We start from the raw sequence: 26,813 nt of genomic DNA on the forward strand, positions 1-26,813 counted from the left end.
CCCTGTTGGAACCTCTCCAACTGGCACACTAGATCAGTGCCTGTTGCACAACCATATCCTGAGTGCTTTGGGAGACGCACTGACTTCTTTATATTGGGCATTCTTATTTTTATTAGGAGGACGGCATAGAACGCGGGTTACTCCTATGATGCCCGGGTCAACAGCATATGCCATGGCCACTCCCCTGGCATGACGTGTGCTTAGCCCCTCCGTGACTCATAGTTGAGACTCCGCACTAGTGCCGTTCTCTCCCTTAGTAACTTCTCACATTCATGTCTCCTCCTGGTTACCACGATGTGCGGAGCCCAATGACAGGCTGTGGGACTAATTGATATGCCCCAAGTATAAAACTGCAGAGTACATTGTCCCCTGGCCCGCCCTGACACCTCCTCAGGGTATTAACCCGACACTCTTCACGTGCATAACACTTCACCCTGTTTTTTCGGTCCTGAAGAAGCGCCACGGATGTTTGAGACCAGACAGGCGCAAAACATGTCAACCTCTTTTACATCATAGTTACTTGGAGCTCATTAAGCCGACTGAGGCAACCCCTAACCTTCGGGTTTTTTTACTCTGTCAAGGGTACCCTTTCATTAAATACCATAATTCTGGCAACCCTTAGACAGTATTAACTCACGTTGCACGCACCACACCACCCTGTAAGAAGACCCACTCCACACCCCCACATGCACCTTACGGAATTTTTGTCTCCAAAGATCTCCGCTAAAGCGACCCTTCGGGGGACCCATGGGGCATTGCAGCGCCGGCCCAACGAGGAGCAAAACGACCGATGATGAAGCATGACATCCTTTGGGGTGTGTGAGGGCATCAAGAGACAGGACTTGCTCTTCCCTTTCACTAGTGGGTCTTGAAAAACCTTCAAAAACCTAGGACTACTTACATCTCCCTCTCGCTTTTGTCTCTGCTCCTTCTCCCCCACCCTTTGCATTGAGTGGGTGACGATTTGCACCCCTCAAACTGGAACAGTGCCCCCCCTTTTTTTATTTAAAAGGTTAACATTAGGAGCATGGGCACTGGACCTATAACTGCTCCAGGTCCCCCCTCTTTTTACATTTATACAGGATTATGCACTACAATTCTCACCTGAGTTTCGAGAACCTCATATTTTCCAAACCCAGTGGCCCAGGTTGTTGCTCAAGAGATGAGCCCTCAAAGAGAGGATTGATTCCTTGCTAGAGAAAGAGGCATTTAATCAAAGTTCCCTCTCAGGAGTGGTGCTTGGTTGCTATTCTTGGGTCTTTTTGCTCAAGAAAATCACATGTGTCTTTTGTTTGATTACAGACCATTATTTCTGAACAAGTACATACAGACCATTCATTTCAAAATGAATACTCTGCGACAGGTGATTCCTTCAGTCTCTCCAGGGGATTCTATAACAAAGATAGATCGCCAGTATGCATATATGCATGTTTCAGTGGCTAGGAATTCACAGAGGTTCCTCAGATTTGCAGTTGGTCCACACCACTGGCAGTTTTGTGTACTTCCCTTTCACCTCGAGTTTCCTCCTTAGATTTTTACAAAGATCCTTGCTCTAGTAAGCAGTCTCCTGCATTCTCAAGTTGTCATCATCCTTCCTTCTCTGGAGAATCTGTTGATCCAGGTTCCCTCTCAACAGAAGACTCTCTCAGACACAACCAAAACTATGGAGACTCTGCAATGATTCAGCTTTCTTATCAACCTCCTGAAATCCCTGCTGGTTCCATTTCAAACAGTGGACTATGTTGGGGCATTCTTCTACATGAATTTGGGGATGGTGTTTCTTCCAGAGACCCGTCGTGCAATGCTGAGATCTCTCAAATAGTCCTTGCTCCAAAATTAAGAGGTGTCAGCGAGGGACTGGCTATAACTCTAAGGGCATAGGGTGAGCACTTAGTATTTCACTTGGTTGAAAGTTATGGTTAGTTGCACTCAATATTTAGTGGTTTTGTCTCTTCTAAGCAGTAACTTTGGCCATTATTCTATGGTCTTGACGTCACCTAGGCCTTGTGGTTTGTCATATCCTAATCCATTGGAATATCACACAGGAGAATTGTGACACTGTCATTTCAGTGTCTGGTTCAGTCTGTCAGGAACTCCAGTGGTGGTTGGCCCCTCTTTCTCACGAGAGGGGTACCTCACTAGAGATACTTACTACCCATGCAAGCAGTCTGGGTTGGTGTGCAGTTCTAGAAGACCAGAGGGCTCAGGGTTCTTTCGTCTCTCTCCTTGATTTTGTGAGGGCCCTCTATATTTAACTTACACATTCAGCTGAGTTCTGCCAGTCTGTTTGTGAACTTTGGTACTGTAAAGAGGAGGAAGAAATGGTTTTCCTCGACATTGCTGAGATGGGTCAAATCTGTTATTTTGTAAGCACATGCAGCTGCAGGTGTGGATATGCCGGGTGGGCCTCGAAGAGGGGCCTCTTCAAGCCAAAGGTTCTGCCATGTTTCTGGGGGAGCGTTACTGAAAAACTGAATTTTGGTTTTGTCTGCGTTTGTTGGTGTATGGCCATCCAATGGAATAACACTGTCAGGCAGTATTTAATAGATTCTCCAGAGATCTTTTCCCCCTTGCGCACAAGAACAACAATCAAGCATCATCAGCTTAAAATATGGCTTTTGCCTCCAAGGATTCTGCTATCTGGGCCAGTGGAGTGAGATACACATTAAAGAGTGCTGTGCCATCTACCGTTGTTACCTGTGTACTTATAGCTCTGCATCCGTGTTACATCCTGTGGTAGTCTCTGTGCCCATCGTGAGTATTAGTTTGGATTTTACTCTCCTTAATTCTTGATCCTATTTCCTCCTCTTTTATTTTTCAGTATGTGTTTGATTCCATAATAGCTGAAACCTTTTAGGGAGCGGTTGAGCACAATTTCAAAATGCTTCGCCATTGGATAATCCATGTCTCCATTTTTGATGGCCCTAGTATGCTGTAGTATTCGTAGTTTGAGTTTGTTGATAGTACTCCCCACATAATTTTCATTACAAATACATCTCAGGGCCCGAGTACCATTCTGTTTGGAAATAATTCCAACTGAATTGGTTTGGGAATGCTTTCCGACCGACTCTGATCAGAAGAGTCCGACCGACCGATTATGATGCATCCGATGCTTCCAGGTATGATTCGGTCGGACCCCCATTGACTTCAACTGAAGCCTATGTTACAACTAAATGCATAGGCTCCCATTGAAGAAAGGGGTGGCTGGGGAAAATCGATCACTCTGTGGCAGGCACCCCCTGGTGCCTGCCACACTGTACATGGCTGGTAAGGGGGGACCCATGGATTCCCCCACGTGTCTGATTGTGAAGGCTCAGGTTGCATGGGGGCCCGCTACAGGCCCCCAAAGTCTAATTCCGACTGCCCATTTGAGTCGAACATCACGATTTGGAAAGGCAGTCCGAATCCAGCATCAGAATCGGTGGTTCAGAAATGCAGCCCATAGAGACGTACTAGCCTGCTCCGTACGGCTAAGTCATTCCGAATGCCGTCGGGATCGGATTAGGATATTCCTAATGCCTAACTCGCATCGTAATCGGTCGGTTGGAAACCTTTCCGATTCGGTCAGAAAGACACGTTCCCGATCCGATTTGGACAAAGCAAATGCTGTTAGGAGGCCTTCCAAACCGCATTGTACTTGGGCCCTAAGTGTATAAACTACGAATTCAGTCTCCCAGGTAATTCTTTCTTGAAGTGTTTTCTCTCCATTTACTGTTGTATAGGTTCTCTGATTGGTCCCATATTGACAAGCTTTACATGAGCTGCATTTTGTGAATACTTTTGTACAGCTAGTTTACCAGTTCGTTTCTTTAGTTCCTTCCAATGACTCCTTTTTAAAAGATCTCCCAATTATTTCATTTTTTTAAGGTTATTCTGGGGTTTTGGTCCACTACTCCTATAATTAGTTTTCCTTTTCGTAATATATTCCAGTTCTATAAAAAAAAATCTTTATTGTTGGATATGCTGAATTGTACTCTAAAAAAAGTCTCTTAATCTATTTTTTTCTTTTTTATCCACTTTTGTCTAATAGAGGACCTTTGTTCGAGTCTTTTTGCTTATTCTTTCTTGAGCATCTCGTAACACATTTCTGTGCTAACCCCATTGAATGAATCTTTCAGTCATTTCTGTTAATTCATTTGTTAGTTGACCTTCTGTTGAGCAGATTCTTTTTGCTCGTAACATTTGACTGTATGGAATGCTCTACTTCAATGCTGTTGGGTGTCCACTATTCAGATGCAAAATAAAAGTGATTGCTGTGGCTTTTCCATGGATGGTTGAGATATCAAATATGCACATATATATATATATATATATATTCACTGAAAAAACCCATAGGTTATACACCATATATAGTTAGGAATTAGCATTTACAAAACCTTATTTACTCACACAAAACCATTGAAATTCGCATATATAGTTAGTTGCACTAAGTATATATTGCGCACCCGCAATCCACTGCTGATCATGTCACATATTACATCATTCATGACATGGTCAGTGACATCACTGATGACATCACTGATGACATCTCAAATGACATCACTGATGACATCACTGATGACATCTCAAATGACATCACTGATGACAACATCCAGTTTCTGTAAAGTTAAAATATGTCTTACATATTGAAGAATGAGTGGATTTATAAGTGTCTGGATGAAGGATTTAGTAGGTGCATGACTGACTGTATGAGTGAGTGATTAAATGTGTCTCACTGAGTGCATGGGTTAGTGACTAAACTGTCTTAATTTGTGCATCATTATATCTGTTGTTCTGTAAACTGCTGCATGTGTTGATCAGTAGCTATATGAGTAACTATATGGGTTATTGATTGGTTGCTCAAGTATTTGTATGGGAGACTGAGTGTGTGTGTGGGTGGCTGGGAGGTGTATGACAGTGCATAGATGTGTGAGCAGTTGATTCACTAGATGTATGGGTTCAAAAGTGCATGTGGAAACAGCTGTATGGGTGGTTGACTGTGTGCATGAGTGTATTGGTGAGTGAATGGATATCTCAGTGCTACATGTCAAAGTAAGTACATATGTAAAACACAGTACATTTGAGAGTTGAAATATATAAATAACTGTGCATAAGAGCCAGTGAATGTGTGAGTGGTGTATGGATCATTGTGAACTTGTATCCAAGATTGTATAAGAGAGTAAATATGTGTTAGTATATGTTTGAATAAGTAAGGTGTGTATAACTGTATAGTTGAGAAAATGGAGGTGTGATTAATTCTTTGGATGACTGACTAGGTGTGTGTGTAACTCCATGAATGAGTGACAGTCTGTGAGTGTCTGTTTACACTGAGTGTATCTAAGGTTATATTAGAGTCTGAAGAGGTTCATCGTATTATCACATAAATTATGTCATCAGTGATGTGATCAGTAATGTCAAATGAGATGTCATCAGTGATGTCATCAGTGATGTCATCAGTGATGTCATTTGAGATGTCATCAGTGATGTCATCAGTGATGTCATTTGAGATTTCATCAGTGATGTCATCAGTGATGTCACTGACCATGTCATGAATGATGTAATATGTGACATGATCAGCAGTGGATTGCGGGTGCGCGATATATAGTTAGTGCAACTAACTATATATGCGAATTTCAATGGTTTGTGTGAGTAAAATAAGGTTTTGTAAATGCTAATTCCTAACTATATATGGTGTATAACCTATGGTTTTTTCAGTGAATTTTCAAGGTTTTGTAAATGCTAATTCCTAACTATATATGGTCTATAACCTATGGTTTTTTCAGTGAATTTCAATGGTTTTTTAATAGCAAATATCAAAAGCTTTAAAATGTATTCTTCTTTAAATCGAAAAATATATTTTGTATGTTTCTAATACAATTTTTTTATGTATATATTTTTTTTGTATTTTTTTTTTGTTTCGCTACCGGTCCGCGCACCGGGTACCTTCCCGCTAGCTCAATTTGGTGCCGCGAACCGGTAAACGTTCCCTTTGCGCAACTGCCGCATTAGAAAACAACATCGTGACGCGTCGCGTAAGCGCGACGTATCGCGTTGTCGCGTAATGCGTCTTATGACGCGCCGCGTTAGCGCACCCGGAAGTGCTCCGGAGCGCGAACCGAGGCTCGAAGCGCAGCACCCCGGAAGCGATCCGGGGCGCGGCGCGCAGCGCGTAACGTAAGCGTAACAGATCATGTGACTTGTTAATAAAACTTTTCATTGGTTCATTTCACTTTTGGTTTCCTAATGATGTAAGGCTGGGTCATTTGACCTAAAAATAACACTTTTCATTGGTTTAGAACATTTTTTTTTCCCAAATGATGAAAGCCCCCACCTTTTTTCTCACTCTGACTTCCAACTTTGTGAGAGGAAGACCTATTTTGATTGATAAGAAATGGCTTCATTAGTAGCTGCAGCTGGTGCACCCCACCACCACCACCACCTCCTAGGAAGGAAGGACCACCTCCTCAGGTCATCATTAATCAAGAAGAGGAAGAAGAGGAAGAGGAGCAAGGGACGAGACAGTTTTTGCCTGAAGAGCCAAGGAGGTCCCATGTGAAGGATAGCTACATCTGGCAATTCTATACATTTCCCCAGGGCCAAAAAAAAGTAAATGCCCGCTATGTCACATGTCTCATCTGTGGCAAAACTCTGTCCAGAGGGACTGACAAAAAGTACAGCTTTGGCAATTACACCATGCATCGGCACATGGAGAGGTGGCACCCTATAAATTATAGTGCTGCGCAGGTACGTGACCTGCAGGAACCCCCCCCTCCTGTGGCCAGTACATCAACTGAACAGGCAGTGACGGGACCAGAGGCGAGGGAGACGGTCCCAAACATTCAGTTGAAGTTCGGGGTCGTGAAGCAAGTTTGCATTTTTTGCGGCAAATTAATTTGCTATAGGGAGAGTAGCATAACTTTAATCAACAGAGCTATTGAAAATCATAAATGTCCAAAATGCCCCAGAAAGTAAATTATCTTTTTTTTGTTGCTCCTGTTGAGCCCTTTATAATGAATGATTTTCGTTTTCCCTCCCAAAAAAAACAAAAAAAATATATAACCGTTCAAAAAATACAAAAAAAGTAAAAAAATGTTCAGAAAAATAAAAAAATATATAAAACAACAAAAACAATAAAAAAAGTTCTTTTCAGAACTACCTCCCATTTATAAAAAATTGCTAGAATGTTTAGCAAACTGGCAAACTCTATTTCTTTTGATTCGCTTCCCGGTTCGCGCCCCGGTACGCGAACCGGAAGCGAAACAGAAAAAAAAAAAAAGAAGAGTGAGTATAAGGGAAGGAAACAGAGAGTAATGTTAAAAGAAAGACAGCTAGAGGGAGTAACACAGAGATACTGTTTAATAGATCTATTTACCAAAGAAAAGATGTAAGAGGGTATAATTGAGAAAAACAAAATAGATAAGGAAGTGAAAGAAAAAAAGGAGAGTAGAAGAATAATAAACAAGAGTTTCTTAGAGAATGTGAGTGAATGTTCAAATTAAGAAGAAAAACAGTAAACGATGTGGAATGAGAGGTAGGGATAGAACCGGACTAAAAGAACAACCCTGAGGGAAAGTGTTAAGAAAACAGTGAGCGAAAGTAAATAGGAATAAAACAAGATGTATGACAGTGACTAAGGTTAAAACATGTGGAATAACAGAGAGAAAAAACAGAAAGCAGAAAAGAAGAAGTGACAGAAAAGGAATAATTGGAACAGCAAAGAAATGTAAATAACATAGTGTGCTTGAACTACAGGGAGAAAGCATAATGAACAAGTAGTGAAAGAGTGATGAGTCAGAGACAGTGAGAGTAATAGAGACAGAGTGAGTGAACAGGAGTGAGGAACTATGAGAACAGAGGGACTGAGAAAAGGAGTGGAAGGAGTAGAGTAAGTAAGTAATAGAAAAAGGAATGAGGGAAGTAGCAAAGGCAGGAAACTGAGGGTTAAAGAAATGAAGCAGTGGAACTAATAGAAGTTAAATGTGATAGAAATGTAACGAAAAGAGTACAAAACACTTACCTTATAATTGTCGTTAACTTAGTCACTTGTTATTTTTATACTTTCAATCTGTGAAAGAAAGAACAAAAATTTGAAAAATATTAAAACATGTATTTAAAAATTAGAAAAGACAAGGGAAAAGATTGAAAATCATCCAATTTTACAAAGAAATAAAGTTAGAGATAAACATGCAGAAAAAAAAGAGAAAGAAACGGTGATAGACAGTCAGAGACAAAAAGAAATTGTAATTGAGTAAATTACTAAGAGAAAAAAAGGAAGATACTTTCAGTGACAGAAAAGAAGGATAGAAGAGAAAACTAAATTGAAGTTGTGTAAGCTACTAAAAGAAAGTGAGTAAGGTAAACTATATAAGGAAAGGGTGAATAAGGAAAAGAGAGTGAGGGAGAGAGGAGACAGAGGAAGTGAAGGAAAGAGTGTCAGATACAGACTGAGTGAGGCAACAAAGAAAGATAAATGAGTGAGGGTGAGTTATACTAACTGATTGCACCAAAAAAGGAGAACCCAAAAATATTTAATTTAGAAAACAAAGGGAGGAAAGATGGAAAAGACAAGCGAAGCAGAAGGTCTAAAAGCTGGAAAATGGTGCAAGGGAGAAAAGAAAAAAGCAGAGTTGTAATAGGGAAACAAAGGTTGAAAGATAAGTTGAGTTAGAGAACAAGGGTGAAAGAGAATAAAACAAAAGGCAATGTGAGTATGTAAAGAGGATTGATAGAAGGTAGTAAAAGACGAGTGAGCATGAGACAAGATGAGTACAAATTAAAATTCACTATACAAAGTACAGAATCAATTATACATGTTAAATGGTTTATTTTTGCTGTTCTCAGAATATTTCAAATTTCACTAAAAACAGTGAGTTGAAGGTATTCATCATATAACAGCGGGGGAAAAAAACACAATCAAAATGATTGTGTTTAAAAAAACCCATAAAACATAACCAATCAGAAATCAGAACTCCTCAAAAGTAACTTACTTTCCATGACGTCGAAGGATGTCCTATGAACAGCTTATACTCTGTTGTGCTGTTATTATTTTCTGCCCGCCACTTTCTGAAAGAAAAGCTCCATCGTTTTGACAAATATGTTACATACAATAAATGACTTCTCGCTCTCTACTGCACTTCTCCTCAAGGCCAAATAGTGTAAGAGCCATTTATAACTCTTGAAATTCTTCTAAGCAAATCCCGTCATTTTCTTTTTCCACAACTTTCCGAAAGAAAACGTTTAAGATCATTTTCACAATCCTGTACTAGTAATATCTCACCCTTCTTGCTCACTCATGTTCCACATTTCTTATGACACTGATACTGCTTACTATGAGGCACACTTACACTACCTCTATGACTAGTACATCTATTTAATTCTCTTGATCACTGTTAATCACAAAGCAATTTAAAACAGTACATAAAATTATATCAACTCCTAGAATCATTATAGGCCAGTTACCTACCCTAAATTCTCTCTTCTGAAAACACAAAGTAAGAATATTTTAAGTCAAAAGGCAACATTGTATCATAGTCAAATGGGAATCATTTCCGAAACACCAGCTTTTTTTACATTTTAAATAAGCTGTGTAATAAGCGGATGTTGTCAAAGGACCATCATGTCATATAATAGCTGCAGTTACAAATGTTCTTCCTAAAATCTTACTTTCATCAGGTTTATATAGTTGGAATTTTAAAATGACATTATAACCAAAAGTTTGTACAAATAATGTGGACAGCATTGCAGACTTACATTACCTCTACTCCATGTTTTGATTGGCTGCTTGAATTAGCTTATTAAAAGAAACAGTTTTTCAGAACTCATTCAAAGTGCAGTTATTTTTCCATGACGTCAAGTGTTATGGTAAGAACACCGTTTGGTTTGGGAAATACTTTGTTGTCCTTTAACTAATCCGTGCCCACCACTTTCTGTAAGAAAACCTTCTTTTTTTTTCAGGAACTACTTAAAACTCAAAAATAACTTTTCACTCTGTACTACACTTATCCTCAAGGCCAAATAGTGTAGGAGCTATTAGAACCTCTTGAAATTCCTCAGAGCAAATCCCGAGATTCTTTCCCTAAAATTTTGGTTGTAAAAACACCAGGTAAGAATTTTTAAGGTCAAAAGGCAATTTTTTTTGAAAGTTAAAACAGAATCATTGCAGAATGACCAGCCGTTTTTAGACTTCAAATAAGCTGTGTAATGTCTTGATGTTGTTGAAGGACCGTCATGCTATATAATTGCTGCAGTTACAAAAGTCCTTCCTGATATTGACAACTGCGAAGCCACAACATTTTTATTTAAAGTTGTCAATTTCGTTCCATCAGGTCTACATCGTTGGAACATTAAAATGACATACTGGTCATAACTTCGTATAAATAATGTGGACAGCATTGCAGACTTACATTGGCTACACTCCATGTTTTGATCGGCTGCTTTTACTAGCTTATTAAAGGACACTGATTTACTGTCTGGCAAAGTTAAATATATAAATCTTTCTGAGTCTACACTAGTAGTACTTGATACCCTACAGTTCTCACAGTCATGCTGCCATTGATAAGAAAGGCGAAACAGATGATCTACATCTACACCTTCATTCTGCAATACATCAAGAATATACATTAAAAACTCCTGACAATCTTGCTGAATATTTTGAGAGAATTGCGTTTGACCTGAACATTTGTCCAACAGATTTCGAATTTCAGACACACTTTCTATTTTTGTTCTATCAGTGCTACATTTCTCTAACACAGAATTCAATAAACAGCAAAAACTTTGATCCGAATTGATCACAATCTGTTCTTTTAAAGTTTCTAGAGAAAAGACAACATTAACCACTACATTAGCATAGCAGTTGACACCAGAACTATTTTCAAATTGAAAACCAACAACATCTTCAACAGAATCCATTTTCTTTCTGCTTATAATTTCGGGTTCATCGACTTTTCGTCTTTTTGCTACAACCTCTCTACTATTGGTCACATTTCTTTGTTTCCGGCCTACCACACGTTTCTCAAACAAAGGATATTGAGGCAAATGCGGCGCATACTCTCTTCTTAACCTATTGTATTCCTTAACACAATCTAGATCCGCACAAATGTTTGTGACATCACACTCAATCAAGTACAATCCCGATAAAGTTCTGACTCGTGACAATGCCACATATGCCATACCTTCCTTGAACACAGAACTGCCAATTTTCACCAATGCACTGTCTACACTTAAACCTTGCGATTTATGGATTGTCACCGCATATGCCAAGCAAACAGGAAACTGCTTACGGCGAACATATAAGTCTTTTACAAGCAAAAACCTAGCAGAGCAACGACAAATTAGCTGTACTTCCTCAATGCCATCAAATTTAATTTTTAAAAATTTAATTCCATCTCTATTTCTGTATTTCTCAAAATCAACAACATTACCCATTGATCCATTTACCAGACCTCTTTCAACATGTAAATTCCTTCTCAAAATGATACGGCAATTTAAGCACACATTCAGAGTCTTTTCAAAACCAGCAGTTTTAGATATAGTCTTCTCTAATGAATCCAATTTAGATTTCAAATTCTCAGACAAAATAATTGTTGCTCCCATATGCTCTATTCTGTCAATAGCTTCCAGTTTCACAATCTCTTGGTTTTCTAAATTCAACATTTTGTTGTTGAAGATGGCACATTCTGCAAGAGTTGGCATCAAACATATTCCAAATTTCTTCTCAGTAATTTTCCGAAAAATATTCTCTGGCAGAACGTCTTCTTCTGGATACAAATTTGACAGTAATCGTGCATGTAAAGCTTCTTTCCCATGCTCGGTCACTTTTCCGATTCTAACATCTTGTAGAATATTCTTATAATCTTCATCCTTCGCTTGACGCATATTTTCACGCAGTTCAGCATAATTGAAGTTTAACCATATATTAACGTTGCCAATACTCCCTAGGCACTTCCTGGTATCTTCATGTGTAAGTAGTTTAAACACTGGTTGTCCTTTCACTGGTGTCAGCTGCAGAAGTTCACCGAAAACAATGATGTGTTTGCCACCAAATAACACATCATACTCTGTTTTAAGAACTTCTTGCATTCTCAAATGCACAAAGGCAAGCATGACATTGGAAACCATGCTTACTTCGTCAATGATAAGAAGTTTCATTTTCCTCAAGACTCTTGAAACTTCACAACAAGCATCTCCAGATAACTTGTGGTATTGTAATTTGTTATCATGCTACACTGGCAGCATCAGTAGACGATGCAAAGTAATACCTTTAATGTTATGTGCTGCCAGTCCAGTTGGAGCGGTGACAACACAAGACAGCGATGACTCAGTCCTTTTCTGAATCATTAGCACAGAAACTCCACAGTTTTTTTCATTACAAACTCCTACTGTTTCAACTGCCATTTGATTCCCACACTTCATCTGACTACAGCAGAACCTCCTCTCACCATGTTTTCTGTCTGGATTGTTGGACATAGTTACATCCACTGGGCTCAAAGGTATGCTGATAAAAGAAATTTACACAACCTCAATTTACAAAATGTGGAAATCAACTGGATTGGTCACAGAGGATTAAGATGTCACCAATTGATACCATTGGTGAAAACCTTTTTGCATTTGCCAAAACCTGACCTGTTAATTGTGCGCTGTGGAGGAAATGACTTGGGCACTTTGACTGGGGTAGGTCTGGAAATGCTTTTAAAGGACACCTTTGAGCAATTGATGGCATTTTTTCCTCAAACTGCCTTGGTATATTCAAATATATGCCAAAGACAGAAATGGAGGTGGTCCAAAAACAATTTTGTCCACAAATTGAGAAATCGAGGAAGCATGTAAATAAGTCTGTTTCAGCTTACATGAAAGACCATGGAATAGGCTCCATCTACAACAATAACTTGCGTTACTACATGCAAGATATCTACAGAGGAGATGGAGTTCACTTCTCAGATGAGGGGAACAGAATTTTCATCCTGAATTTAAGACTATGTATTGGTACCTACTTATAAGTACCTAGAACTTACACAGAACCCAAAAGCTCTTTTCAGAGCTACCTTAACTATGATTACTCTTTAAAAATTTCAAATGTACTTTTTTTCACTAATTTTCACTTTTGTTCGCTTCCCGGTTCGCGTACCGGCAGCTAACCTCGCGAAAAATTCAAATTTATTTTTTCTTTTTCGACATATATGAGCCTTCTCAGCCGCCCTTAGAAAACCTAGGGGGTCAGGATACGTCTCCCGTGCCCCCTTATACCCATTTCCCACATTGTTTTTCCTCCATCTTGTGATTAAATTCGACCGAAACACAAGATGGCGGACTCCCGTTACGCTACCGGTTAGCTACCCGGTTCGCGTACCGGGTAGCGCCTCTACCGCGAAAAAACAGAATTTTTATTTTTTAAATTTTTTGCCCCGCGGGACCCTTTAATAGCCCCCTCATCAATCCTAGGGGGTCAGGAGGGGTCTACCTTGCCCCCTTTCATTAATTTCCCCCTTCATTTTTCTTCACCTCTTGTCTCTCGATCCTACCGAGAGACAAGATGGCGGCCGCTCCGGACTGTTTAGAATGTTGACAGACACCGGAGAGCCAATCAGCTTCGCTTCACGAAGTTCCGGTACGCGTCAGGTACGCGAAGCGGGGCGCTAACCAGAGCGCTGTTACAGATATATATATTTTTTTGAACGTTAATTTATCAAAATCCACTGGAGCACATATATTGAGACCTAGCAAAGGCACATCGGGCAAACAATATCTACAATTTTGCCAAGTTTCGTGGAAATCCATTCAGCCGTTCGAGCTAAAAGTGAGTCCAACCGCCCTATAGAAAATTGCATGGGAAAAACGAGTTTTGGGACCCCCCTTTTTTCTCGGCCCCCCCTTGACGAAACCCCCCCAAATTTTCAGGGGCTGCTCAGAAACAAAATGTTCCATTTTCCTGACAATTTCAGCCAATTCCGTCCTCAAATGCCAAAGTTATTCGACATAGAATTTTCAAAAATCCCATAGAGAAAAAATCCTAACTATATATACCTACTGGCGATCGCCAGTAGGTAATATATATATATATATATACACACACAAATGTGTATATATATATATATATATTCACTGAAAAAACCATAGGTTTCACAATCGTTATAGTTAGGAATTTGCTTTTAAAAAAACTTTGAAATTCACTGAAAAAACCATAGGTTTCACACCAGTTATAGTTAGCTGAACATTTTACTCATACAAAACCATTGAATTTCCCAAGTTATAGTTAGTTGGACTCACTATAACTTGCGCGCCCGCAATCCACTGCTGATGATGTCACATATTACATCATTCATGACATGGTCAGTGACATCACTGATGGCATCACTGATGACATCTCAAATGACATCACTGATAACATCACTGATGACATCATCCAGTGAATGTGTGTTTCTGAAAAGTAAAAATATGTTTTATATATTGAAAAATGAGTGGATGTATGAGTGTCTGGATGAAGGATTTAGTAGGTGTGTGACTGACTGTATGAGTGAGTGATTAAATGTGTCTTACTGAATGCATTGGTTAGTGACTAATCTGTTTGAATGTGTGCATCAGTATGTCTCTTGTTGTGTAAGCTGCTGCATGTGTTGATCAGTAGCTATATGAGTGGCTATATGAGTTATTGATTGGTTTCGCAAGTATTTGTATGTGAGGGTGAGTGTGTGTGTGGATGGCTGGGAGGTGTGTGACTCTGTGCATAGATGTGTGAGCAGTTGATTCACTTGGTATATGGGTTCAAGAGTGCATGTAGAAAGAGCTGTATGAGTGGTTGACTGTGTGCATGGGTGTGTTGGTGAGTGAATGGATATCTCAGTGCTACATGTCCAAGTAAGTACATATGTAAAACACAGTGGATGTGAGAGTTGGCATATATAAATGACTATACATGAGAGCCTGTGATTGCGTAAGTGACTGTATGGATCAATGTGTACTTGTATCAGTGATTGTAAAATAGAGTAAGTATGTGTTAGTCCATGTTTGAATAAGTAAGATTTTGTGTGTATAACTGTATAGATGAGGAAATGGGAGTGTGATTGATTCTTTGCATGACTGACTAGGTGTGTGAGTAACTCCATGAATGAGTGGCAGTGTGTGAGTGTCTGTATAGGTGTATGAGTGCATATAATTGTGTTGTATTGATGAGTGACTGTATGTATGAGTGATTGTATGGGTGAACGAGTGGATGTGTGTGTAGACTTAGGAATCAGTGAGTGCGTATGTAGTAACTGGTATTGGTGTGTCAATGGTTTCTGGAATGGTAGTCTGTATTTAACACTGGGTGTATCAAAGGTTAGATTAGAGTGTGAGGAGGTGCATCGTATTATCACATGAATGATGTCATCAGTGATGTCATTTGAGATGTCATTTGAGATGTGATCAGTGATGTCATCAGTGATGTCACTGACCATGTCATGAATGATGTAATATGTGACCTCATCAGCAGTGGATTCCGGGCGCGCGAGTTATAGTGAGTCCAACTAACTATAACGTAGGAATTTCAATGGTTTTGTATGAGTAAAATGTTCAGCTAACTATAACTGGTGTGCAACCTATGTTTTTTTCAGTGAATTTCAAAGGTTTTTTAAATGCAAATTCCTAACTATAACGATTGTGAAACCTATGGTTTTTTTCAGTGAATTTCAAAGGTTTTTTAAATGCTAATTCCGAATCCTAACTACGATTGTGAAACCTATGGTTTTTTCAGTGAATTTCAAAGGTTTTTAAAAAATGAATTCCTTTATATATCGAGTTTGTAACCTACGAATTTTAGTGTTTTTTTTAATTAGCTGTTTTTTATAACTATTATTTATTATTAAATTTTTTTAAAAAAATTATTTGTTCAATGTATTTTTCTTTTTTTTATCATTTTTTCCTGGGGCGCTCAGGGTGCGCGCACCGGTAAGCTTACCCGTATCATATTGTCTTGAGTGCTCAGGGTGCGCGCACCGGTAAGCTCACCCGAGAGCGCAGCGAGAGCGCTAATTTCTGCATTCGTAAAAAAAATATGTATGAAAACTAAATAATAATGCAAGACATTCAGTACCATACTTATAAAAGTAGTATTTTTGATTTTCAGAATGGAAATGATTTTGTATTTCCCTAGAGCTAGCAAAACGTCATTTAGGCTCGCCACGGAAGCGCCCACGTTCGTGCTGGGTAAGCGCTCCGGTGCGCGCAGCGTAAGCGCGTCAAGTCATGTGACCTTAAAATAACAATTTTCATTGGTTGCTAACAGTTTTTTTTTACAAAGAATGAAACCCCACCCATTTCCTTCACTTTTTCTTTCACTTTTGTGACTGCAAGACCTGTTTTTTTCTGCTGAACCTTATAGGGATTAAAATGGCTGCTAAACCCACCAGTAGCAGTGAGGACTCGGATGGGTTCATAGAGGAAGAGCCTCCTCAGCCCAGGGTAAAGGAGCACTTCATTTGGAAGTTTTTTTCCATACCAGCTGATTAAAAAAGGTGAATGCTCCAAAGGTGGAGTGCAGAATTTGCCATACTGTCCTTTCACGGGGTGACCCTACAAGGAAATACAGTTTTGGCAATTCGACCATGATTCGGCACATTCAGAGAAGGCACCCCCAGAACTATGCCCGGGAGAATGTCAGGGCTCTGGCACTAGATGCTCCAAGGGATGGTGCTTCAACTTCGACTGGAGGACCAACTGCATCATCGGTGAGGGGGAGACCTGAACAGCTGATTCCTAATATTCAGCCTGTTTTTGATGGCATCACTATCAAATGTAAAGACTGTGATGAACTACTTTGTTACGGTGAACAAAGTATTATGAACATTGTCTGAACAAGAGAAAACCACCGCTGCCGTCCCCACCCCTAATTTTTACTCTTTTTTTTGCTCCTGTTGAGCAGTTTGACATTCCCTGTTTTTGTTTTTGTTCACTAAAAAAACCTAAAAAGAAGGAAAAAACCAGTTCTTTTTAGAACTACCTCCAATTCTCCAAAAAGAGCTGTATTCTAAACAAATACAAAAGGAGTGAGTGAAGTGGAGTGCAGTGAGAAAGGAAAGGAAAATGAGTAAGGGAGGAAAAAAAGGGACGAGAGGGGAAGGGAAGTGAAGTAGGGGTATTGAAAGAAGGTGAGTGTGGGAGTATGGCTGATTTATAGGGTGTGAGCGTGACAGAAGAGAAGTGAGAGACTAAGGGGACGCAGCAAATGAGACTAACAGAGAGAGAATGAGGAAAGGGGAGTGTAGAACTAAGAGGACAGAGGGAGAAAGAGAAGGAGTTAGTGAAGTGGAGTAAAGAGAGTAAGGAAAGGGAAATGTGTGAAGGAGCGAAAGAAGGGGAGAGACAGGAAGGATAGTAAAGGAGAAGGTTTGAAAGAACGTGAGTGTGGGAGTATGGCTGAGTTATAAGGTGTGAGCGTGACAGAAGAGGAGTGAGAGACTAAGGGGATGGAGAGAATGAGGCTAACAGAGAGAGAATGAGGGAAGGGGAGTGTAGAACTAAGAGGACAGAGGAAGTAAAACAAGGAGTTAGTAAAGTGTAGTAAGAAGAGTAAGGGAAGGTGAAGGAGTGAAAGAAGGGAAGAGAGAGAAAGAAAAGTAAAGGAGAAGGTCTGAAAGAAGGTGAGTGTGGGAGTATGGCTGAGTTATAGGCAGTGAGTGTGATAGAAGAGGAGTGAGAGACTAAGAGGACAGAGACAATGAGGCAAACAGAGAGAGAATGAGGGAAAGGGAGTGTACAACTAAGAGGACAGAGGCAGTAAGAGAAAGAGTTACTGTAGTGGAGTAAGGACAGTTAGAGAAGGGAAAAGAGTGAAGGAGTGAAAGAAGGGAAGAGAGAGAAAGGAAAGTGAAGGAGAAGGTCTGAAAGAAGTTGAGTGTGGGAGTATGTCTGAGTTATACGGAGTGAGCGTGACAGAAGAGGAGTGAGAGACTAAGGGGATGGAAAGAAAGAGGCTAACAGAGAGAGAATGAGGGAAGGGGAGTGTAGAACTAAGAGGACAGAGGGAGTAAGAGAAGGAGTTAGTGAAGTGGAGTAAGGAAAGTAAGGAAAGGGAAAAGAGTGAAGGAAGGGAAGAGAGAGGAAGGGAAGTAAAGGAGAAGGTTTGAAAGAAGGTGACTGTGGGAGTATGGCTGAGTTATAGGGAGTGAGAGTGACAGAAGAGGAGTGAGAGACTAAAAGGACAGAGAGAATGAGGCTAACAGAGAGAGAATGAGGAAAGGGGAGTGTAGAAGTAAGAGGACAGAGGGAGTAAGAGAAGGAATTAGTGAAGTGGAGTAAGGAGAGTAAGGGAAGGGAAAACAGTGAAGGAGTGAAGGAAGGGAAGAGAGAGGAAGGAAAGTAAAGAAGAAGGTCTGAAAGAAGGTGAATGTGGGAGTATGGCTCAGTTATAGGGAGTGAGCGTGACAGAAGAGGAGTGAGAGACTAAAGGGACGGAGAGAACGAGGCTAACAGAGAGAGAATGAGAGAAGGGGAGTGTAGAACTAAGAGGAAAGAGGGAGTAAGAGAAGGAGTTAGTAAAGTGGAGTAAGGAAAGTAAGGGAAGGGAAAAGAGTGAAGGAGCGAAGAAGAAAAGAGAGAGGAAGGAAAGTAAAGGAGAAGGCCTGAAAGAAGGTGAGTGTGGGAGTATGGCTGAGTTATAGGCAGTGAGCATGACAGAAGAGGAGTGAGAGACTAAAGGGACGGAGAGAATGAGGATAACAGAGAGAGAATGAGGGAACGGGAGTGTAGAAGTAAGAGTACAGAGGGAGTAAGAGAAGGAATTAGTGAAGTGGAGTAAGGAGAGTAAGGGAAGGGAAAACAGTGAAGGAATGAAGGAAGGGAAGAGAGAGGAAGAAAAGTAAAGGAGAAAGTCTGAAAGAAGGTGAGTGTGGGAGTGTGGCTGAGTTATAGGGTGTGAGCGTGACAGAAGAGAAGTGAGAGACTAAGGGGACAGAGAGAATGAGGCTAACAGAAAGAGATTGATGGAAGGGGAGTGTAGAACTAAGAGGACAGAGGAAGAAAGAGAAGGAGTTAGTGAAGTGGAGTAAAGAGAGTAAGTGAAGGGAAAAGAGTAAAGCAATGAAGTAAGAGAAGAGAGAGGAACGAAAGTAAAGGAGAAGGTCTGAAAGAAGGAGAGTGTAAGAGAGGAGTGTGGAAAAGGGAAGTAAACCTGGGGATTCAGAATAAGTGAGGCAAGCGCAATAAGGGAACAGAGGTGTGGGAGCATCAGAGAAGAGTAGTGAGGTTAAGGAAAAGAGTATAGGGAAAGTACATTTTGTACATCAAACTTACCTTATGAGTAATGTAAACTTAATTTCATATTTTCATTAAAATGTATATCTGTGAAAGACAAAAAAAAGTTAGAATATTTATAATATATATTTTACAATACAAGAGACAAAGCTGGACATTAAAAGTCATAAAAGGTTAGTAAGAGATAAACTAGAAGTGAAGGACTCAGAAAGAAAAACAAAGGAATGGTGAAGGTCAGAGAGAGTCAAAAAGAAATAGAGAGAGAGCAAATTGCTAAAAGGATAACATAGATACATTCAGTGACAGTGAACAAAAGCAGGAGAGAGAAATAAACTGAAGGTGAGTAAGATCCTAAAGGAATATGCATTACGAAAACTAAAGTGTGGCAGGGTATGCTCAGACGTGAGTCCCTTGCTCACTATGCCACTGGATTCAAGCAAGCCGGGCTGAAGACGGCTGGAATGCCAGAAACCGGTCCTCGGAAGCTTGTTTCCGGTCCAGGAAAGACATGGCTTGGCAGTTCGGGCTGGACTGTTCCCATGAGGCACAGGGTCAGACTGATTTGCATATAGCCATGTGTGAACTGGGGTGGCAGAGTGGGCTAAAGAACGGTGATGGATTAAACCCAGATCTTTTGACTGGATGTGAGTGTTTGATTGACTCAGATGCTCCGTCCATCACCACCCCCTTTTGTACCGCTTTTGGCCGCCATAAGTGTGGCAGGGTATGCTCAGACGTGAGTCCCTTGCCCACTTTGCCACTGGATTCAAGCAAGCCAGGCTGAAGACGGCTGGAATGCCAGAAACCGGTCCTCGGATGCTTGTTTCCGGTCCAGGGAAGACATGGCTTGGCAGTTCAGGCTGGACTGTTCCCATGAGGCACAGGGTCAGACTGATTTGCATATAGCCATGTGTGAACTGGGGTGGCAGAGTGGGCTAAACGGTGATGGATTAAACCCAGATCTTTTGACTGGGTGTGATGGTTTGATTGACTCAAATGCTCCGTCCATCACCACCACCTTTTGTACCGGTTACGAAAACTAAAGGCAGAAAGGGGAGTAAAGAAAGGGGAGTGAGTGACAGAGAAGCAGGAGTGAATAACAGTGGATTAATGACAATGAGGCATGGAATTTGAGTGAGGGTGAATGTAGGCTTGTAAGACAATGAGGAGACAATGGGAGTGAAGGTAACAGAGAGGGAGTGAGGGACGACAAGTGAGAATATGAGAGAATAGATGGAGTAAGAGAAAGAGTGAGTAAAGGGCAGTAAGGTGATTAAAGGAAGGAGAATGACTGACAGAGCAAAGGAAGGGAAGAAAGGAAAGAAAAGTGAAGCAAAGGGACTGGGAAAAGGTGAGAGCATGACAAAAGAAAGAAGAAGGGTAGTTAAAGATCATGATTGAGGATAACTGAAGGAACTGAAGTAAAGGAACAAGGGTGAGGGAGGGTGAGTGAAGGAGAGTGAGGTTGATGAAAAAGGGAAAATAAAAAGAGGATAAAAGCAAATGAGCTTGAGACAAAGGAAGTGAAAGAGTGAGAACATAGAGGTAGTGAAGGAAAGAGTGGCAGAAAGAAACTGAGTAAGAGAACAAAGAAAGATAAGTAAGGGAGTGTGGGTGAGTTTTAGGGAGTAAGCATGACGGAAGAGGAGTGAGAGAGTGAGAGGATCGAGAGACTGAAGATAAGACACAGGGAGTGAGGGAAAGGGAGTGAGGATGTGAGAGGACAGAGGAAGTGAGAGAAGGAGTGAGTGAAGTGTAATAAGGTGAGTGAGAGAAGGGGAATTATTGAGGGAACAAAGAAAGAAAACAAGGGGAAGGGGAGTGAAGTAGAGTGACTGACAGCTGGAAAGTAGTGGATGGGAGAGAGGGAAAGGGCAGTGAAGGAGTGGTTAATGAGAATAAGTGAGGAAAGTGGAATAAGGGAAGGGAGGTGAGGGAGAGTGAAAAAAGGCCAGTGAGGGTGAGTTAAGAGGAGTGATAGAGGGTGGAAATAGGTAAGTGAGCATAAAAGAATGGGAAAATAATACATATTTAATAATAGAAAATACAAAATAATTTCAACAACATGTTATATGGTTTATTTTTGCTGTTCTCAGAATATATTAAATTTCACTTAAAACAGTGACTTCAATAGTACTCATCATATAACAGCGGGCAAAAAAAACCACAATCAAAATGATTGTGTTTAAAAAACCCATAAAATCCTTTCTTAAATAATGTAAAATTTTGAAAAAACATATCTAAACTCACTTTTGATCCATCCACTTTTCCACGAGGCCAAATAGTATATGGAAAGTCCTTTTCTTTGGAAATTAGTCCAGAGTATTCTTAATTTCTCATTTACTCGACTTTCTGAAAGAAAAGCTCCAACATCTTTTACATTATGAAACAAGAGTTTTATTTCCACCTCTAGCTTACTTTTTATAAATAATTTGTATAATAATCACAGCACACACTATATGATATACATATACTATCTCTATGACAACTACATGTTTTTTATTATCTTCATCACTCTCATTCAGAAAGTAATTTTGAACGGCAAACTAAGTTATATTAACTGCTGCAATCTTCATAGGCCAATTACCTTCCCTAAAATTTCGGTTGTAAGAACACTAGGTAAGAATTTAGTAAGTCAGAAGGGGAACGTTGTTTGAAAGTCAATTGAGTATCATTACAGTGTTTCCAGCCTTTTTGACATTTTAAATATGCTGTGTAATGTCCTGATGTTGTTGAAGGACCATCATGGTAAATACTTGCTGCAGTTGTAAAGGTTCTTCCTGAAATTGATAATTGAGAGGCCACAAAATGTTTAATTAATGTTGTCAATTTAGTTCCATCAGGTCTACATCGTTGGAACATTAAAATAACATACTGTCCATATCTTCGTAAAAATAAAGTTGATAGCATTGCAGATTTACATTGAGTACAGACAATGTTTTGATTTGCTTCTCTAACTAGATTATTAAAAGACACTGATTTGCAGTCTGGTAAAGTCAAATATATAAATATTTCAGTGTCTACTGTAGTACTACTTGAAAAGGAGCAATTGTCGCAGTCATGTTGCCATTTATAAGAAAGGCCAAAAAGATTTTCTACATCTACACCTTCATCTTGCAATACAACAAGCATATACATTAGAAATTCCTGACAATCTTGCTGAATATTCTGTGAAAATTGATTTAGACTAGAACATATGTCTAAAACTTTAACGAGAGACACGGCTGCTAAAACTAGAAATGCTTTGGGTCCTTTGGCAGGAATCAGACACCCGACTGTAGCCATTGACAGAAGCAATCAGGGCACAGCGGGCGAAAACCAAACATCCAGCGATCTCGCTCCAGGCAGGAGCATTCATTATGGTACCGAGGCAGCGACTTTTTGTGGGGGGGGGGTCCTGGTCCCCAGGGAATCTTTATCCAGGCTGACTTGGCTAGTAAAGACGTTGGCTCCAAACCATCTACCAACGTTAATGCAGGCTATACGCATGTCAAAGAAAAAGAGAAAAATCAAAAGATTACTGGCCATACAGATAATGCAGCTAGAATGGACAGAATTAAGGAACTGTGCATCTTTGCGAAAGATGGTAATATCACTCCCGAATCCGAGCCGGTTTACATAGGAGAGAAAGGTGTTTCAACTCTAAGGCTACTATTCTCCCTGATATTGACGTCGACGCTGCTAGCGCTAATGCTACCCCTATTAGCAAAGACTCCTCAAAAACTGTTGACACAGCCATTAATCTTCCGGAAAGCACACCCGCTACACTGGGGGCTATCTTGGATAAAGAGACAGAAGCTAGCAGATTAACTTATCATTCACTGCTTGTATTGGAAACTGAACCACCCGTGCTCGGAAACCAACAGAACGAGGATCGATCTGGAAAGAAAGATTACATATTCAATGATGATACTCTAAGAGCCGAAGAAAACTCCAACCAAGAATACGAGGAGATGTCTGAAGAGATATCCGAAGAGAGCGAGCGAGAGACGGAAACAACCTCTATTAGGAATAATACTGGCCACACTGTGGTCTCAAGGAAAATTAAACTGAAAGCCAAGTCTAGACAAAAACCCACCACACGCAAATTGCTGAATAAAGACCCGATTGCCAATAAAAAGGGGCGTAAGGCTCTAATAGACGATAGCCTGCTGAGGAAGTGGATCGAGGCAAAGGGAGGTGTCAAGGGTATGGCCCTAAGATTATCTGGTGCAGGTCTTGATCTACATTCACTGGATAGCAATATACCTTCTAGAACAGAGATCGTGCAGAATATAGAATGTAGAGAAAGTTTAAAGCAACCTGACAGCTCAACTAGCATAACGACAATAGCTCCATCAACACCAACACTATCAACTAAAGATAGACTGACTGATGCTGGTAATGCCGGTAATGCTGGGCCACCACTCAGCGCTCTAACTATCTCTCTGGGCATAGACTTGCCTAATAGTTCAGTGGCAAGTGAACCTCTCAATGCTTACCCTATACTGACAAACTTAAACACAAGGCCAATATTGATTGAAACAGATCCCGAAGTATGTACGGTGGAAATTTCAAATGACTCAATGGAAGTAACATCCTTGAATTCTAGTCAAATCCTCTTGGATAAAAATTGTACGACTACAACTCCAGTACCTAGTCCAACAGCAATAAAAACACCAACGGCAATGCTTCAATTAGATGAAGAAACACAGCATCAGCATGACAATACTACTATGGGCCTAATCATGCAAACTCTTATTGCACAGAGACAGGAAAGTCACCAACAACATCTTCAGCTGAGGGAGGATAACATAAAATTACAGGCCTCCATGAGCGAAATGTGCCAGAAACTTGGTGGGGTCACGCAAGAGATAGAAGATTTGAAGCAGCGAGTCGTGGTGATTGAAGAAGGGACCTCACGATCAGAGTCAACCACGAGAGTTCATTCATCTCCTATCTCTCAACTGGAGGCCAAAGTCGAGGACATGGAGAATCGAGCACGCAGACACAATTTAAGACTGTTTGGAATACCTGAGGGTGCCGAGGGGGCGTATCCCCGCACCTTTGTGGTGCAACTTTTCCAAAAAGCCTTTAGTGACCTTTCGGATTGGGATTGGGATTCGCAACTGCAACGGGTACATAGATTGCCCTCCTTTCAAAGGAATAAGAACAACAAATTCCCTAGACCAATTATGATTTACTTCGGGAACTTCCTCTTGAGACAAGCTGTTGCTCTCAAAGCCAAAGTTAATAGTCCTGTTACTATTGGCAACTTCACTTTTTTTGTACGGTCTGACTTGTGTAAAGCCACTATGGATCGACGTTGGGATCTTCGTAAATTAATGGATTCTTTCAAGACTATTGGCTGTATGGTATACCTACAAGAACCCGCACGCCTTAAAATTATTAGGGGTGGACAATCACTATTCTTTACTGAACCAGAGGAGGCGGTCAAAAACTTAGAGAGGTGGACGAGAGAGAAGGACTAAAAAGACTTTACAGTCTTTAAAAGAGGGAATAGGATGTAACTTTGAGCTTTCGAGAAATTTGGAAAATTAATTGAAACACAATGTGATTACTAACGGAGGGCTCATTACGACTAGAGTATATTTGTCTAACTATCCTTCTCTTTTTGCTTCCTTTTTTTTTTCTTTCTCTTTCTCTTTTCCTCTTTCTCCTTCTCTCTCTGTTCTTTCTCCTTTCTTTCTCTTTTCTTCTTTTTTCTGACTTCAGATATAGCGCTCTTTCTCTGCGGCAGAAACATTCATACTATGAGTTACTCTAGCGGTGTGGAGCGGGTTCCATGCTCACAACTTCACTGTGCTGCCCCTCCAGCGGCAGCCAGGATAGCGGGGTTTCCCCCCCAAGCGGCTTGTGGATAAGGGGGTTGGTGGGTGGAATCGAGCCATCTGGGTGGGTTGGGCAGAAAAATGGGAAAAAATGTTATTGCAAGAATAAGAGAAGCTCAAAATATAGCAACAAGGTTAACGAAAGTGCGTTTTGGGAGAGTTCGAGAAGAAACTATATAAGCTATGTCTTCTTTTAAATGTTTAGTTTGGAACGTTGCCGGTCTCAACAATAAAGACAAAAGGAAATTAGTACAAGAAGAAATGGACTTGTATAAACCACATATCATATTTCTTTCAGAGACTCATATCAGATATCAAGACCGTAAGTTTCTATCACAAATGGGTTGGGATCTTGTTGTTTGTTCTACTCTAGGGGCACCAATCCGCGGTGTTGCTATTCTAAAACAAAAATGGTTAAGAGTGAATGTTATTAAGACTGACGCCGATGTTAAAGGCAGGTGAGCAATAGTACAGCTGCAGTTTAATCAAAAGTGCTATGTATTTTGCATAGTCTATGGGCCTAATTTAGATATACCCAAGCTGTACGAACAATTGACTATCGAGTTATTGGACTGGGAGGGGGAACTCTTGATAATGGGGGATTTCAATTGTGTCATGAATTATGCTATAGACTCCACAAGTAAAGGAACCAGAAATAGGATGGGTAAAGTGAGGTTAGCTATTTTAGAACTAGCTAGGATACACAACCTAAAAGATGTTTGGCGTACTAAACATCCCACCATAGCCGGCTTCACACACTACTCCTCCCCACATCAAACCTTTTCTAGAATCGACATGATCTGGGCAACAAATTGCTTTCTGGAAAATTGTGTAATAGAAATCTGCCCTAAAATCACCTCAGATCATAATCCGATATTATTCGAATTTAAAAATTTGGACACTCAACCCATAGCTCGGCAGTTCACATATCCTAGATACTTACTTACAGACCATAAATACATCTTTGGTATCTAAAAGCACATCCAGGAGTACATATCATTTAATATCAACTCTACTGCTATCAACCATGTGTGGGACGCATGTAAAAGCAGTATTAGAGGCTATACACAGCAATATATTTTCCGGGATAACGCTGAAAAACGAGGGTTAGAAAAGTCTATTACATCAAATATCTCTTTAGCTGAACAACAACTCTCAGACGCTATAACACAAGGCAAATCCAATATTAAAGAACTAAGCCTTAGACTTATCTCACTAAGGGCATCTCTTAAGAAAACCCTCAGGGAAAAATTCAGTACAAAAATCCATAAATACAAACTCGCACAATATGAAGGCGGTGACAGAATTGGGAAACTTCTGGCGTATAAGGTAGCGGATAAAAAGGCTAAAACTACTATTAAAAATATAAAAGGACTCGACTCTAAAGTCTATAGTAAACCAGAACAGATTCTGGGACAATTTGCTAAATATTACTGTCACCTCTACACTCCAGAAAAAATACCTACTCTAGATACAATAGAAGCATATCTAGAGAAATTTACTCCTGAAAGATTAGACCCAGAAATAATTAGACCACTTAATATTAACATCTCTATTGAAGAACTTGGCACAGCTGTAAAGGCCCTCCCCCCAAATAAGGCTGCAGGTGAAGATTCCTTACCTGTGGAAATCTATAAGGTCTGCGAGCAGGAACTTCTCCCATTACTTAAACAAGTGATAGACTTTGTGGGAGAAACAGGAGCTGCCCCTGCTTCATGGCGTACAGCTAAAATAGTATTCTTTTTAAAAAAGAACAAACCACCGGAAGAACAGGGATCA

This window comes from Lissotriton helveticus, chromosome 4_1, assembly GCF_964261635.1.
Source record: "Lissotriton helveticus chromosome 4_1, aLisHel1.1, whole genome shotgun sequence".
NCBI classification, from domain to species: Eukaryota; Metazoa; Chordata; class Amphibia; order Caudata; family Salamandridae; genus Lissotriton; species Lissotriton helveticus.